General features: G+C 37.9%; 1 long non-coding RNA gene across 2 annotated transcripts; it reads right to left on the bottom strand.

Moving 5' to 3' along the window:
• Window positions 1–878: 878 nt before the first annotated feature.
• LOC125921254 (uncharacterized) lies at window positions 879–17,342 on the bottom strand. Of its 2 annotated transcripts, none has more exons than XR_007457355.1 (2): window positions 16,922–17,342; window positions 879–1,127 (listed from the first exon to the last, which is right to left on the bottom strand). It is a non-coding gene; the product is annotated as an uncharacterized LOC125921254 (long non-coding RNA). The 2 variants fall into 2 exon arrangements; XR_007457356.1 differs by lacking the exon at window positions 16,922–17,342 and adding an exon at window positions 10,271–11,394.
• Window positions 17,343–17,411: the final 69 nt, after the last annotated feature.

Below are 17,411 nucleotides of genomic sequence, written 5' to 3'. Positions count from 1 at the left end.
CAGAACCCTATACTGGATTTCATTGTAACTTGAGTATAGAAGGAGAAAATTTAATCTGTTCGTTAAAAACTGACTGGAGTTTTTTTTCAGTAGAGAATATCTTTTGTGGGGGGAAAAATCACATATAATTTTCTCAACAATGTGTTTATTTGGGGTTAGGCACGATGAATATAGCACATTCTTTAATTGTTGCATGGGGGCGCAATCTAAATCTTGTCTACTTGCCTATATAAGAATTGAATGTTGACAGATTTATAAAAGGAATTTAACACATGCCAGGCTATTCAGCATAAATCATAAAGGGAACTTAAGTTTCTTTGGGGAAATAAGAAGACTCCCTGGAGAGATTTTCAGGACCATTTGAAAGGAGGTATCTTTTTATTTTGGATGGGGCCATCCATTGATACTCATATGTACATTTCCCCAAAATGCTTGCAAAACAATGATGTTTTCCCTATCATTAACTCTTTTTTAAAAAACGTTTTAAATTACATCCAATACATGGCTTAGTTTTGACAGTGGGCTTGACCATCTTTATTGAGAATAAGGAAATTATAGACATAAATCTTATTTAGACTGTCCCCAGTACATCTTCTAACCTGAGGTAAATGTACAAACTGGAAGCCTTGTGTAGTTAGGATACTCTCAAAACTTTTGCCACCAGATTTGTGAAGATTCTTGTTACTCAGTAAGACAAGACTGTTTGGGGGAGCCTGGAAATGACATGCCTGGTTACTGCCTTTGAGCAAAGCAGCACCATCAGAAGCCACATGTATAATTTCATTTTAAATGACAGGTTTTGCTGTATGAAACTTTATGAGATTTAAAATAATAAAAATAACTACCAGTATCAAGTGCACCTGTGTTCTAATGTGTCAAAAAAAATCCTTTATTTTTCTCTCTGGTATCATACGTATCAGTGTATCTTTACTTTAGTTACACATTTTTTGTCTTCTTACATACAAAAAAATAGGCTTTACTTCATGCAAGCTCTCCATTTGAATCAAAGTCATGGCTGGGATTCCATTATTTTCTTGGTTGTGTGATACCCTCCCGCACAGACATTTGATTGCAAGAGTGTTGAAACTGACATCAACGTACAAACTTCAGGGAGAAAAGCCTGAGAACTAAGAACAGAAAATTAGATTATTAGTGCTTTCTTTCAACCTTGACAGTGCTACTTTTGATGAAAGATTGAAAATTCTTGGCTAAAGCCTCTTTTGATTCATTTTGATTAAACCAGAACATTTTTTATAGTGAAATGTTTATATATCACCTAGAGATAGATAGAAAGACAGCTTTTTAAACTGTAAACTCGAGTAGAAAAAAAGATAGCAATGAGAATGTTTACTTGCAAGTTTAGAAGATAAAGGCAGATACTTGAGAGTATGATTTTCTTGCTCTCATAGTCACTTAAAAATAAATGTAAAATTTTCATTGAAATAAGAGTGTGATGTCATGTGAGGCTTTTCATTGTTGTAGAAAACTAGCATTATAGTCAAATGCACTTTGTTCTCAGAAATATGGAAACCAGAAATGCTGGATTTAATTAGGATAGCTCTACTAATTTGAGCCAGAATTATGACAAGTACTTTTAACTTAAGTTACTCAGCAGGACGACTGTCTCCTACCAATGATGTCAAGGGCTTGTGTTCTAGTCATAAAAATTGGCTAAGATCCTTAGATTGCCAAATAACACAGCCTCAGAGGGACCATATTGCTTTGAAAGAGAGTGATATGGAGATTTTGAAGAGTCAAAAATGAAGTAACATAAAGAAGATACCTGGTTTGGTATATGTGCCATTTCCCCTCATTTCTATCTAGTTACTAGACAATTGATGGACATTCCTAAAGTGCAAAATGTGTTCAATAATGGGGTTTTAAAATTAACTGCTGAGTGTGTTTACAGCCTGTTAATAGTGTCAGTGTATGACAAAGGTGAGTTCTGAGAAGATGAGCCAAGTTTTGAAGCCCAGGGGACTTGGGGCTGGACTATTACCATCTGACTTTCCCATTTAGTTTTCTGCACACGAATCCCCTGTTGACCTTGAGTGAGACCTATCTGAAATATATTGGGGAGAAATAGATGAGAACTGGGCAGTTGAATACTAATTTGGCCTCTGTCACTTATTACCTCAAGCTTTTTTGGCTATTACCTCTAGCTTTCAATGGCAATGCCCTCTTCCTTGAATCTGTGCTCTCTGTGCAGAGGCCCTAAGAACGAATTCCTTAATTTTTCAGCACGAGTGCAACAGAGGTGAAGAGAGTCAGATAATTATTTGAAGCTTCTATGGTGCGATGCACTACTCAGCGTGTCATTAACTGGAGATTGCAATCGGAAGAGTAAATGATGCCCACATTTATATACATATTTATCATTGCCTATGAATCTAGAGTTGGGCTGCTACAGCAGTTTCATGGATTCAGAACCATTTATTAAATTGGCCTCATATATTTTCAAGGTCATGAGTGTAAAGAATTATATTTTTAAAGGATTTTCACACACTGAAAATGATCTGCAGTCACATTAATGGGAAGGAGTAAATTGAAGACACTCAGGTGAAGAGTTTAGCACAAGGAAGTGTTTGCCATACTTAAGGAGTTTAGGGTGCATTTGAGGTTAAAGTTTCTGTGTGTATGTTTTGTCAGGTTTTACTTATAATTAACTTAATTTTAAAAACATTTCTAGGGACTGTCAGTGTATTAATGTTTTTGTATTCTTTACTATTTTGGTAAAAAATCACTAAAGCATATTGACATTACTGCTCGTTGGTATTGAGAGCCACATTAAACAATGGGAAGACATTGGTTTCATATTGCTACTGCTTTTAAACACTGATGTACTTTTCTGCATGATTATGTTAATTACCTCATGATACCAATTACTACCTTTGCACCTCTTGCTTAAATAACTATACCACTGATGTGGCCACACTTGTAAATAACTCTAACATTGTCAAATAGGCTATCTCAAATCAATGTTAGAGAATCCAAAGAGCACGTTACTATATAAATCTTGCGTGTGTGTGTGTGTGTGTGTGTGTATCAGATGCTTTGGATGTTTTTAAGAATAGGCAAGTTTATAGGTTTTGGGAGAAGTGTGAAAAATCTATCCCCTTCAGTAATCCCATGATTTCAGAGTAGAAGCCAATAAATCTTACTGTAAGAGAAGAAATACTAATGATGTATTTATAGTTAGTGGGCTCTAATATTCTGGGCTTATCGAACACCAGCAAAGATTGGGAAAAAATGGTATGGGAAGGTCAATCTGTCCTAAAAAGTCACGAAGCTCATCTAGGGGAAGAGAGGCCAAAATACCGGCATTCTGCCTGAGGGGCTGGCTTGTGCTTGGTGAAGAGAAATGCGATGTCCATGGCATCATTCAGAGATCCTTCACTCTCATGCCCAGAGGAGTGAGATTTACCTTTTTTAACAGAGAAGCCTATGTACTCTGAAAGAGCCAGGCTTACTCCAAGTGGGTAGGGGCAGCAGAGAGAGAAGCAACAGGAGATGTGCAGGCAGTGTGGATGACTCAGTTAATGAGAATGGGAGAATAACAGGCATGGAGGAAACCACACAGAGGGACCAGGACTCTTTCAGGAGGAAGGCGGTTACCTGAGAGCTTTGAAGTCCTGGTGTTTTCATTACATTTGAAGTCCAAGTGTATTGAAATTAATATCGCTGTTTTTAATGATCTTTTTTTTCTCATGCCTTCGTGTTCCTTATCTCCTTAACCGCAAAAATAATTTTGGTTGTTGAAACTTCGGGAATCAAAGTTAAAGGTTTTACTGTTGTCAGTCTCTCAATTTACAGTTCATATTTCAAAATCTCCAATGGAAAACTTGGTCAATTTCAATAATAATGCAACTTTTCCTGCTTCTGAAATTGATAGCAACTGTTATTTAATTTTTAATTTTTCTTGCCTCTATTGTGCTTCCTTAGACATTCACTAAAATGTTGACTAGAAATGATGACCGTGGGCAACTGGGTCTCATTCCTAACTTTAAAGGGAATTCTTTTAACATTTAATTACTGTGTATGTTTTTGAACTTTTTAAAAAATATATCCTTTATAAAGTCAAGCAAGTTCCCTTCTATTCTTGATTTTTGCCCTAAGTGTATGATGGATTGTTTTTGCATCTGATTTTTCTGCATCTAATGAAATATTATGTGTTTTTTTTTCTCAGATAAGGCATTGGCATAGATAAATTCATGGATATATTTTTCTAATGTTAAATGATTTTGAATTCCCATGAATACCCCTACTTGTCAGAAATATAAATTGCTATATATTTTAGATAATAGCTTACTGAGACTTTTTATATTTATATTCATAAGTAGAATTAGCTAATAATTTTGCTTTCATAAACTGTTTTCATACAGTTTGTGAATCAGTTCCATAGTAGCCACCTAAAGTGAATAGGTAGAATTGTTATTTTTTCTGTATTTGGAGAATGTTGTGTCAAATATCAGAATATTGTATTCTGTTTATTGAGAACACATAGCTGGATTTTTTTCCATTTTGAAAATCAAATTCTTTGAACTGGAAAGCTTAAATATAAATGATTATTAGAATTGGTATTGTGTATTAGGATATTTATGTTTAAAAAAATTTTAGTTTTTTATTTTTAAATGTTTATTTATTTATTTACTTATTTAGAAAGAGAGAGAGCATGAGTAGGGAGGGGCAGAGAGAAATGGAGACACGGAATCCAAAGCAGGCTTCAACTGTCAGCTCAGAGCCCAATGTGGGGCTTGAACTCAGGAAATCATGAGATCATGACCTGAGTCGAAGTTGGACACTCGACCGACTGAGCCACCTAGGTGCCCCAGAATTTATTTCTTCTACAGTTTGTGGAACTTGTTAAAATCATCATTCTCCTTGGCTTTATTTTTTCTTATTTCTTAGCTTCTATTGAAAAAGTTGAATGTCCTTGACCGTCTTGAGTCTTTTGTCTACCAGATTGTAAGTTAGACATTTCTATCAATATAGTTAATTGAAGGTTTTGGTTAAAACACGAAAGTAAAATATATAATATAGAGCAAAAGGAGGTGCTAGCCCAATACAGACTTTTAAAGGAAATCTTTGCTTTTTGTTTGAAAACTTTAAAAAAAAATATGCCTATACTGAGGATGTTAAAAATGAGAAGAGGATTTACAAAGAGCATTTCTTTGGAAAGACCACTTGGTGTGCTGTGACTCCTATGCCCATCCCCAGGAGAGAATGGAGTGTAGAATTTAACTCTTGCATCAACCTGGTGAGAGGGCCTCACCAGGACCACTACAGCCTGATCTCTCCCCTTGCTGGAAGGAGACATAGGAGGAAGACATTTCCCCCCTGTCTGGGAAAAGTAGAAGATGAGGGAGGTGGGCAGCTAGTTCTTGGGGACAGTGAAGGTGTTGGGGGAAGTGATGTGGGTTTCTTTGAACCACATACAGGCCCTGTGTGCATTGGAGCTTGTGTGAGTGTTGTCCAAGGTGCTCTTAGATAAGTCTGCCTGGAAGCATTAAATTTCTCAAAAAGAGGTTGAAATCAGATACCTGGCTGCCACATCAAGGGAACTACAGGTTCAGAGGCCACAAGCACCAGGGTCTCTAAAGAAGCCACAGAAGTGCTCTGTGACATTCACTTCAGAAATAGTGCCATTCAAATAAGAAAAGTCTCGATTGCCTCATCTGACCTCAAAACTCATCTGGCAAGTCGTGGAGGAATCTGACACAGTTGACTATCAGGTTAGGGAGATAAATTGGCAAGAACAAAGGTGATGATAGCTGCATCCTTTTCCTGAAGACTGGCAGCCCCAGTCTGGAAGATGAAGGGGGAAGTATTACCTCTGAAAAGAGTCAGAGGATTTCATTATTAAATGGGATTAGGCATCCTACGTATAGATTGAGACATGGAAGTTTCTATTACTTCTGTGAGATCAGAGAAGTCATGAAACCAGTTATCTCACCATACAGATCTGTTTATGTCCCATGAGTTCTGTTTGATAGTACGTTTTTAGCATGCATATTCAAGTATGCTTATCTCTACCCTTCTCCTGAAAAATACTATATTAAAACTAATAGTTTCTAACAAGTTTTTTTTTATTTTGCTATGTAAAATTTTAGCATGATTCTATAGTTGTTTATAACTTCCGAGTTTCCCCTTAAGACAGGTTTTATCCTCACCAATGCTGTACCAATATTCTAGATCTTCTTCTAATGCTTTTATACTTTAGTTTCTAATCTTTAGGTTGTTGATCTCTCTGGAAATTTTTTCTGTATTTAATATGCAGCAGAAGTTTGAATGACAAATTTTGTCTTTTAAGTGGACTTTTAAGTGGATCAGTGGACTCAGTGTATGATTGTTCTGTTTCTAGATTGTTTATTCTCTCTTCTATTGCTACTTTTATACCATACCATTTACATGGCATTAATGTTTTCCATGTTTCTTTGGGAAACCTGGAAGATTCCTTCTATCATATGAAATTTGAAATAATATTGTAAATTTTTAGAAAGATATCATTGGAATTCTAATTGAAAATTTTATTAGGCTCCTATATTAACTTTTGATATATTTATATTTTTATTTAGGGGCACAGACCATCTTTCCATTCATTTAGGACTTGTTTTATGTACTTGAAGATTTTTTTTCAGGGCTGCCACAGTTTTGTCATTGTTCCTTATTAATTCATAGATTCTAGCAATTACTCTTGCTATATGACTTTGCATATGCAGCAATTTGGTAATATGGGTTTTAGGAAGCAGTCTTTGGAATGTCTTTAGGGACACTTAGGTCCAAATATGCTTGAGGCAGAGCAGGGAACAGGTGTGAGCCTCTTCTGGGAAATGTGGCAAGTGCTTAACTATTGTGAAATTACAGGCCAACCAACCTGTCATTTATTCCTTCCACAAAGATTTACTGAGTGCTTCTTATTAAGTGCCAGGCACTGCTCTAGGATACTGTAGTAAACAAAACAGACAACAATAACCACAACAAAAGCCCTTGGCTTTATTTAGTTTATATTTTAGCAAAAGAGATAGATAATAGACAAGTAAACTGTATACTGTGCTCTACAGTGCAAAAAAAACAAGGAGAAAACTAAAGCAGGAAAGGGAGATAAGAAGAGCTGAGATGGGCTGAATTTTCAGATAGGATGCACATTTCTTTTATGTATGTATGTATGTATGTATGTATGTATTTTTTAGCTTACATCCAAGTTAGTTAGCATATAGTGAAATAATCATTTCAGGAGTAGATTCCAGTGATTCATCCCCTATGTATATTACCCAGTGCTCATTCCAACAAGTGTCTTCTGTAATGCCCCTTACCCATTTAGCCCATCCCCCACCCACCCACAACCCCTCCAGCAGCCCTCAGTTTGTTCTCTGTATTTAAGAGTCTCTTATGTTTTGCCCCCCTCCTTGTTTTTATATTATTTTTGCTTCCCTTCCCTTATTTTCATCCGTTTTCATACTAAAGTCCACATATAATATCCAATGGAATAAAGACAGTCTCTTCAGCAAATGGTGCTGGGAAAACTGGACAGCAATATGCAGGAAAATGAACCTGGACCACTTTCTTACACCATACACAAAAATAAACTCAAAGTGGATGAAAGATCTAAATGTAAGACAGGAAGCCATCAAAACCCTAGAGGAGAAAGCAGGCAAAAACCTCTTTGACCTCAGCTGCAAAAACTTCTTACTCAGCATGTCTGCAGAGGCAAGGGAAACTAAAGGGTGCACCATTTCTAAAGAGGAAAACAGCATTAATAGAAGAGACAAGACAGGTCATGGATGGAGAGTCAGGTCATACAGTGATTTATAGGTCCTAGTAACAATGTTCACCTTTACTCCAAGTGAGATGGAAAGTCACAGGAGAGTTTCTAGCAGGGTAATGAAATGATATGACTTGGTTTAACTGTACTGTTTTGACTTTGGGTTGAGAATAGACTAAATAGCATTAGCTCTGAAAACAGTAGGACATAGCAGGGAGGGTAGTAGGAACTATTCTGAAGCTAAACAGGAAAATTTGGCTGACTCAATGGGCCTGAAGTGTGAAAGAAAACAGGAGTCACGAATGACAGCATTGCTTTTGGTATGAACATCTGAAAAGATAGAGTTGCCATTTAATTAGATGGTGAATACAGGGAAAGTAGATTTTTTGGCCATGCCTTATAAGAGATAACTATTGGAAATCAAGTAGATACTGAATTAGTGGTTGTTGAATGTGGATGTTAGGGACCAGGAAAGGTGATAGAGAGGTGGGAGCTGTCAGAATATAGATGGTATTTGGTGTGCCTGAATGCTAAGTTGGTTAAGCATTAGACTCTTGATTTCAGCTCAGGTCATGATCTCACAGTTCCTGGGATTGAGCCCCGCATCAGGCTCTGAGCTGTCAGCTCGCTCTCTCTCTGTCTCTCTCTGCCCCTCCCCCTTCTTGTGCACATGGGTGCATACGTGCTCTCTCTCTCTCTCTCTCTCTCTCTCTCAAAATAATAAACATTTAAAAAACAAAAGACTATAGATGGTAGTCAAAACCATGAAATTGGAGATCAACCTACCTAGTGAGTATAGATAGAGAAAAGAATCAGGGACTGAGACTTGGAGTACTTTAGCATTTAGGGGTCAGGAGGAAGAGAGTAATCGGGCAAAAAAGATTGAGAAGAAAGGACCAGAAAGGGAGAAGAAACCCCAGCCAGATGTGTATGCTAAGTGACAATACATCAAAGCAGAGAGAATGATTATGGCAAATGCTGCTGAAAACTCAGATGAGAAGTGAGCATTGACCATCATCTTTGTCAACATGGTGTTTATTGATGACTGATGAGAGCAGATTTGGTGAAGTGGTGTAGGAATAGGAAAGCTATGGGACACTACCTGAAAGGAAAAGACTAAAGGGGGGAGGGTGATTTGAGAGGGGAAATTGCAATAAGTTTAGGAGAATGAACCCACAAGAGAAAAAAAAGCAAAAAGAAAAAAACCCACAAACTGATGTTGCAGAAAACAGAGGAAGAGAATAGATGGAGTGATGTTTTGGAGTAAAACCAGATGGAATTGTATTTAACTTACAAGTAAAGCCTTGGCCTTGGCTAGGAGCAAGAACATAAATAGAGAATATGGACATCATAGCAGACAGGTGGGTAGATGTGGCAATTGGAGCTTGTGGGATTTTTCTTCTGATTGGTTTATTTTTTCATTAAAAAAGAAACTATGGCCATTAACTGAAAAATAAATATGGAGAAGGGTATGTAGGAGGTTTGCAGACAGGAAAATGAATGAATCACAGGAGTAGGACTGTTCTAGTTCCAGGCTGTGGTAGGCGTATAAAACATGTCTGATTGCCCCCCAAACATTTCTTTTTTTCCTCCTTTGTTGCTGTTCTGCCATTTTTCACTGGGCACATCTTACAGAACACTGTGGCCTTCTTTGCAGCTGGATATGGCTGTGTCTAAATTTAGCCAATGAGATCAGATAGAAATGTTGTTTGTAATTTCTGAGAAATAATCTGAAGAAGGAGGGGCTGAATTTCTTTCTCTCTTCCTGCTTTCTGTTGCTTGCATTGCAGAAGAGATGCCTGCTAGTGGAGTAGCCTAAATGGACCAAGAACAGATAGGCCCAGGTTTCTTAGCTATCAGGACTCAAGGCAAACTTAGGTGCTAATTCATTATTTGGGGCACAAGAGTGAAAGAGAAAGTAAGACTAGGAAGGAAGAAAAGCAAATACAAATTGGGGCACCTAAGTGGTGCAGTTGGTTGGGCATCTGACTTTGGTTCAGGTCATGATCTCACATCTCATGAGTTCAAGTCCTGCATTGGCCTGTGCGCTGACAGCTCACAGCCTGGAGCCTGCTCCAGATTCTGTGTCTCCCTCTCTCTGTGCGCTTCCCCCACTCACACTCTTTCTCTCTCTCTCTCTCCCTCTCCCTCTCCCTCTCCCTCTCCCTCTCCCTCTCTCTCTCTCTCTCTCTCTCTCTCTCAAAAACAAAGATTAAAAAATTTTAAAAAAAGCAAATAGAAATTAATGTGCCTCTGAGTCAACTACACCTTCACAAGAAAATATAGCTGATTCCATAATCCTTGGAACATCTAACAAACAGGGTGGGAGCAGTTACTGCCAGCTTGTTGCTATCTACTGTCTCTTTTGGTCATAGTTCTTATTTGGGGATGCTCTCTCCCAGGTTGTCTTGCCTGGCCCTTCCAAGTAGGTGCTGGGGAAGCCAGAATCTAAGCATTTCAGGTCAGGTCAAATGTGGGCAGTGGAGCTGCTGAGGTTATAACCCCTACCTCCTGAGGAGGTTGAGCCACTCCATGGCGGGAGAAGATCAGTAACGGTGACTAGGGCTCTGCAAACATGAGGACTTTGACTTGTTGCTGGGGCTGTTCTGGCCAGTAACCAGGGCACAGAGCTGTGGGCTCTTCTTCCTACTTTGCTGTGATCAGTCTGGGAGATCATGGGGTAGTGCCTTGAGTTTCCATTTCGTCACCTGTTTCAACAGAACATTTTGGAGAGTAAATACAAATAGTTTGAAGTAATGTCCATTGCCATTCTTGTTACCTGTGATTCAGGAGGTCCAAGCACCTTCTAAATTTAATTCTTCTGGGTTGTATATTTACCTTAGAATGTAGTATTAATAAATTGGAAAATGCTTATACAGGAGACATGATGCTGGATTCTAGATTCTAAATGTGGAGTGTCCTCACTGCAGTGCCGGGGAGTGTGAACATGATCAGATGGTGCAAGAGCTTAAAACAAAATGCTTGTAACACTGTTAAGAGAGGCCACAGTGTCTTGTGGTTTAAACCAACTTCAACTCTGTCATCAATTGGGGAACGTAAAGTGCTTTCAAATATTCTGTTTTATGATTAGAAAAGTCCTCATTTCTATCTTTATTTGCTTTCTAACCTATTCTGAAGACTGTAAAGATATGGCTAAAATTTCTGGTTCTAAAATGGTTGGAGCTAGAGAGGAGAAGGAGGCAGTCCAACTTCTTTCTCTAAAAATGGCATGTGCCAAACGAGTTGTAGAGAGAATGAGGCCTGGCTGGGTCACCTAGGGCTGGGCTGAGGAGAAAGGGGACTAGACTTGAATGGGGCCTTGAAGAAAGGACACTGGTCAGATAAGGTAGCAGGTTGATAAGGATGTGACAGAACTATTTAAATCATTTCAGTAAGAGGAAGGATAACTAAATTAATCCAGGTTGTGTGGATTGGGCCCTAAAGGTTGATACCCTGTCAGTGTTGCTATAGGTTCCCTTGGGAGGTATTTTGGCTCTGGATGAAGTGCTATTGTTGACTTACAGCTTGTAATATTCAAAGGCTTAGCAAGAAAACTGACCAATAAAAAGGGAAAGGATAACCAATGGATTTGTAGGCTGGCATATAGGGAGTTTCTGTTTTATCCCTGTTAATGGAATAAAAGTATGATGTTTGGCTACAAATGATAAGCCAAAGTAAAAGTGGCTTAAGTAGAGAAGTTTATTTCCCTCTCATATAAAAGTCCAGAGGTGAGGGTTCAGGGCTGATATAGATATTATGGCCCATGATATTAGGGAGCTGGTTTTGCTGTTTTTCCATGTGTAGCCAAAGACTGTATGGTCCAACATGGCTACTCTGACTCTAGCCATAAAAATTGTTGCAGACAATGAGAAAGAGAGTAGAAAAAGGGTGGGTCAGGTCTGTACCGGTTAAAGACATTTCCAAGAGGCATCTGGCTGGCCCTGTTGGTTAAGCATCCAACTTTCGATTTCAGCTCAGGTCATGATCCCATGCTTTGTGAGCTCCTTACTGTGGAGCCCGCTTGGGATTCTCTCTCTTTCCCTATCTCTATGCACCACCCACCCCCCCACCTCTCAAAAAAATATATAAATAAATACAGCATTTCCAAGAAAATATACCCAATATATGTGTCTAAATCATTTTCCAGACTTAGGTATCTGGATATACCTAGTTGAATGATCATCCAGAAAGCATAATTTTTATTTGATGTCACCATGTGCCCAATTTGGGATTTCCATTAGGGAATAAAGGAATAAAGGAATAAAGAAAGACTTTGGGGGGACAACTAGCAGCCTTTGTCACAATCACCTCAGCCATGGGCATTTGGTTTTCTAAGTCATTTGATAATTTTGAACAGTATATTTGCATTGTAATTTTTCTCTCTGTCTCTCATTTTTTTTAAACTAAAGTGTAGTTGGTATACAATCATATATTATTTTCAGATGTACAACATAGTGATTCAACAGTTATATGCATTATGAAATGCGTACCACAGGTAAGTGCAGTTACCTTCTGTCACCATACAGAACTATTATAATATTATTGGCTATGTTTCCTATGCTGTACTTTTCATCCCTCTGATTTATTTATTTTATAACTGGAATTTTGTACCTCCTAATCTCCTTCACCTATTTCTCTGGTCTCCTCATCCCTCCCCTCTGAAAACTACCAGTTTGTTCTCCATTGTGAGTCTGTTTTTGTTCATTTTGTTTTGTTTTTCATATTTCAGAAATTACTGAAGTCATATGATATCCATCTTTTTCTTATTTCACTTAACATAATACCCTCCAGGTCCATGTTGTTGTGAGTGGCAAGATTTCATTCCTTTTTAGGTCTGAGTAATACTCCATTGTATATATCAACCACATCTTTATCCATTCATCTATTGATGGACACTTAGGTTGCTTCCATATCTTGGCTAATGTAAATAATGCTACAATAAGCATAAGGCTGCATATATCTTTTCCAATTAGTGTTTTCATTTTCTTTGGGTAAATGTCCAGTAGTGGAATTACTGGATTATATATATTTCTATTTTTAATTCATTGAGGAACCTCCATACTGTTTTCCACAGAATGGTTGTACCAATTTACATTCTGCATTGCAATTTTTTAAATTGGGCTAATATTAGAATTTGTTTTTATTTTATTCCTTTAACATACTTCATTTAAGCAGTGCAGAATTAAGACTAAAATTTCATATAGAATCTTTATATTTAGTTTCTTCCAGAAATCTAACAGTCATAAAATTCTCACTCAACAGTATTCTTTCATTGTGATGGTATCCAAATTATGCTTTCAGATGAACATATGAAACAAAATTTATTTACCATAGTGCTGACACTTTGTAAATTATTGTCTTCTAGTTTTTTCAGCATCTGTTTGTCAGCCTAGGAAAATAAGTAGGACATACTCCCCGCCTCAAGAATTCTATTTAGTTCAACAGGCTTGGGGTGCTTAGAGTGTTTGTGTCACAGTGCTAAGCCCTGTGTTCAGACGTAACTAGGGTGAGATCCCTGTCTTTGGGGAGATCTCCAATGATGAGGGAGGCAGTGGCAAGCAAGGCCATAGAATTCCGTGTGGTAACTTGGGCACAGAGGGATATATACAGGAAGTCATAGGAATGTATATACAGGAATGTAGGAAACTGTTACGCAGGTAAGTACAATCTCTTAAATACCTGAATAAAGTTATATCCTAAATGAGGGAGTATCCAATATTTTAAAGACATGAACTTTCTTCTTAGGAAAGGTAGAGTTAGTTTTTACCTCTCAGCCAATATTGCAATTTTAAATTGACCATCATTGTCCTTGGCACTTCTTTATCTTCACTTCCACAGGAACCAATTCCTCATGTGTTTTTAGGAACTGTCCTCCTGCTTTCAGACCACGGGGGAGGGTGTGAACTTGATTTTTCTCCTGTGCCAATTCTGGGTTGGGCACTGACTCAGACTCTGTTCAGTGAAGCCCGTCCTCCTGTCCATTGAGACTGGTATGAGAATGGGCATCTCACCTAAGCAAAGCCAAAGAGACTTGAGAAACTTTCATTGGACAACGTACAGGTGAGAGGTGAGGTAGTTTTCTGCTAATCTAAGCAGCTCAGGGTAGGTAAGTGTGAATTTGCCAAGTGTTCACCATTTGAAGAAAATCTGCCCAGTGAGGAAGTGAACCAGGACAACAGGATGAGGAGAGCCAAAGACTGGGTCTGGAGGCATGAGTGAATCCATAGATTTAGCTATACCCAAAGCCAATGTTAGCTTCAGTATTTTCACTTCCATGTGAGGGAAAACTTTTTTAGGAGACTTAAACCAGTGTAAACTGGGTTTCCGTATTTGCAAACAGAAGAGTTCTGAAAATACACGGAGGTAATAAGAATATAATGATTGAAATGGCTAGCACCTGGTGTGAGGTTTAAGAATCCCTAACTCTTCCTACTCTGATTTTTTATATATGGATTCCAGGCAGTGTTCCTTGTAAATATTTTTTTTTTTTTTTTACAGAGGCAATGATTCTATGAAAAATAGTTTGTTGAAGAGCACTGCTAATTATATCAATCTCATGGGGCTACATTTTGTTAAAATCTCTGAGAAATCTTGCAGAAGACTAAAACTAGTATCCCTAATTTAACTTGTCCATAGACACCACTTTTCTTCATAAACTTCTATTTTGAGACATATAGTTTTAAAAATTTTGCTCTACACTTTTACCTGGAGAAAGATTCTGGGTCACAGGTCAGAGATAATATTTAGACAATATTTAAGCATTTTGTGGCCTTGGAGTTTGATTCCTAGATTGATAAAAACGAAAAGGAAATCTGTCATAATCACCTAGACAACCTTTCTTCATAAAGCCTAAGCCTTGTTAATATATTTTGTTGAACTTTGGGAATGAATGTCATAGCTTTTCAGATTTGTGACATATTAAAGATGACTATTATTCTGGATAATGAACATGCTGCCACATAAGGTCCATAAAGTCAGCTGGAAAGGTGAAGTTCATCACAAAATTGTCTGAAAGATTCCAGTCAGACTTTGGCTTAACTCTGACACCGGAGTACTAAGCCACATTTTGAAAAATAGAATAATTCCTTTTGTTATCATTGGAAAAATTCCTATGTTTTAAAATGATTTAATTGTGTTTTCAATTTACTTCACAATAAGCCTGATACAAAGCAGGCAGAAAGTAACATTGGAATTAGAGCATCTATTCTCATTTATATTCTTTTGCAGTTATTTCCTAAATACATATAGTGCTGTAAAAGAAACAAAGCCTAATAATTATAGTCGACTACAACAGCAACTGTACCACATGAGCTCTTTTATTTGATAGTGAATTATATAAAAGATTTCAAATATGGTATAGGTGTGAAATTTGCAAGGAAAATGATTTAAAAGACTGTAAACAATATAGGATTATGTTATAGTTGAATCATTAAACTCTTACTCAGACTCCTTCTGAAATGAGGTATATTAAGTGATCAATTACAAAATTACTCAGGAAGTTGTAGGAGTTCCATTAGCAGTTTGAAGAGTCAGAGTGTGATCCTTACCGCCTTGGATTCTTTCTCTTCATCAATGAGGCCCTACCCTGACTACTCGAAATAAAACTGAAGCATTTCTCACTGACTACACACTCTGATTCCTCTTCCCCAGCTCCACATTTGTTCCGATGGCATTTGTCATTATAGGATATGCTATATCACTTCGGTATCATTATCTTTTCTTGTCTAGAATATAAGCACAGCAGACGCTTGGACATTTGTTTGTTTTGTTCACTGTTGTGTCTCAGTTACCTAGAACAGTGTCTGACTCCTCATCAGTGTGAAGAAATACTTCATGCTTCAATGACGGAATGAACAGAGGGTACTTTATAAATGCCTGTTCAATACTGTTTGTCCTCACAGTTTCTAGAATAATTATCTGACACAAATGTGCCTTGTGCTTAAATCAGATTATGCTCGCTGATGAAGGTGAGAGGCCCATGGAGAACTCTCCTTGCAGTATCTTCAGCAACGCCTAAAATTAAACCATTAGTAGATATCTTCTTTTCTTCCTTCTCCTTTTTTTAACCAAATAATTTTTTTTAGGGAGGTGAGGTATTATAAAATTGAGATGCCTTTGGGAAGAGTAACACATTCCATGCCTAACATCTTAATGAGATCACTACCTATCATTTCTGCTGTCACCCTCTTGATTCAAGCCAGAGGTATCTCCTCTCTTAATTACTGGAGTCGTATTCTAACTGGGTGCTGTTCTTCCACTGTTATCCCTGTAAAGTCTCTTCTTAGCACAAAACTAAGAATCATTCTTTTGAAATTACCACAGTTGATGGGTCTCCTATGCTCCAAACTTCCAGTGTCTCCTCATTTCTCTCATTTCAAAGGCCTGAAATTATTCCATGGCCTGCACTGCCCCATGTAATCTGTGACTGTATCTCCTACACTTCATCTCTACACTTCCCTCTGCTGTCACCTCCTATCCTTTCTCTTGCTTACCATGGCCTCCTTACTGTACTTCAAATGCACCTTAGGATACCTGCATCATCTGTTCCTTCTCTGCTCTTTATCCAGATAGCCTCCTGGCTAAGTCCTTGCCTCTCGGAAGATTTTGTGTACATGTTGCTTTCTCACTGAGACCTACGCACACTACGCTTTTGAAAATTGTCCCCTCTATTGCCTTTCTGAAAGCCCTCTACCCTGCTCTACTTTTTAAATCTTTTCCATAGACTTATCGACTTCTAACATAGTATGGAAGTTTCTTATTTATTAACATAAATCTGTCATCTCCCACCAGGATGTGGATTCCATGAGGGCAGAGATCTTCATTAATAGGGTATAGGTCTACCCAAGTACCTAGAACAGCATCTAGCACATCAAGTCCTATTTTTAAAGTGAGTGGATATATAAGATTTCATTTGTGAAGGACAGGAAAATATTAGCAAAATATAGAAGCCTTGGAAGCCTTGAAAAAATAGGCAATAACTGAGAAAGAAACTATAGAGGGTAAAGGGTTTTCATGCACCTAACCTGTCAGCAGACCCTCTTGGGCCAGTCTGGCTAGAAACTAACTTGGATCCCAAGCTTGTACTATGATTATCTGATCATTTACTAATTTATTTTACCAAATCCCCTATTACATAGAAAGAAAATGAGCGGTACTAACCTTAGTCTCGTGCAAGCTGTCATACAAAGGCGTGTTTGGGATCCAGTCGGTATTAACATGCTTGTTTTCTAATAGGAACTCTTTTAATTCCACTGTTTTGAAAACGTTCAAACGTCCTTCAGTTATTACTCTTTGCTGATGACCTTTTTCTCAAAGTACACCCATAAGACAACTGCGGAGAGATTATCAGAAGCTTTGCTGTATCAGCACAATGCTATTGACTGCTGACAAGCCCGACAATAATTTGGGTCATGGACAGGCCTGAACCAGAGATTTAGAGAGAAATGCCAAGCCTTAGTTGACATAAGCAAGCCTTGCATTCTTACGGAAAACTCTACAGTAGGCAGTGTTTCGCCCAGGGGTTGGACTGATTAAGAGATAAGAAGAAAACTAAGTTGGAAGGCCTGTATTTTCTGGAAGAGCTTTTGAGAACTACTGGTGGCAACTGCATTTGGGCTTTTCTAGGAGACCCTTCTAAAACTAGTAGAGG

Source organism: Panthera uncia, chromosome C2 (genome assembly GCF_023721935.1).
Source record: "Panthera uncia isolate 11264 chromosome C2, Puncia_PCG_1.0, whole genome shotgun sequence".
Classification (NCBI taxonomy): Eukaryota; Metazoa; Chordata; class Mammalia; order Carnivora; family Felidae; genus Panthera; species Panthera uncia.
This window is presented reverse-complemented; position numbering and strand designations above follow the sequence as displayed.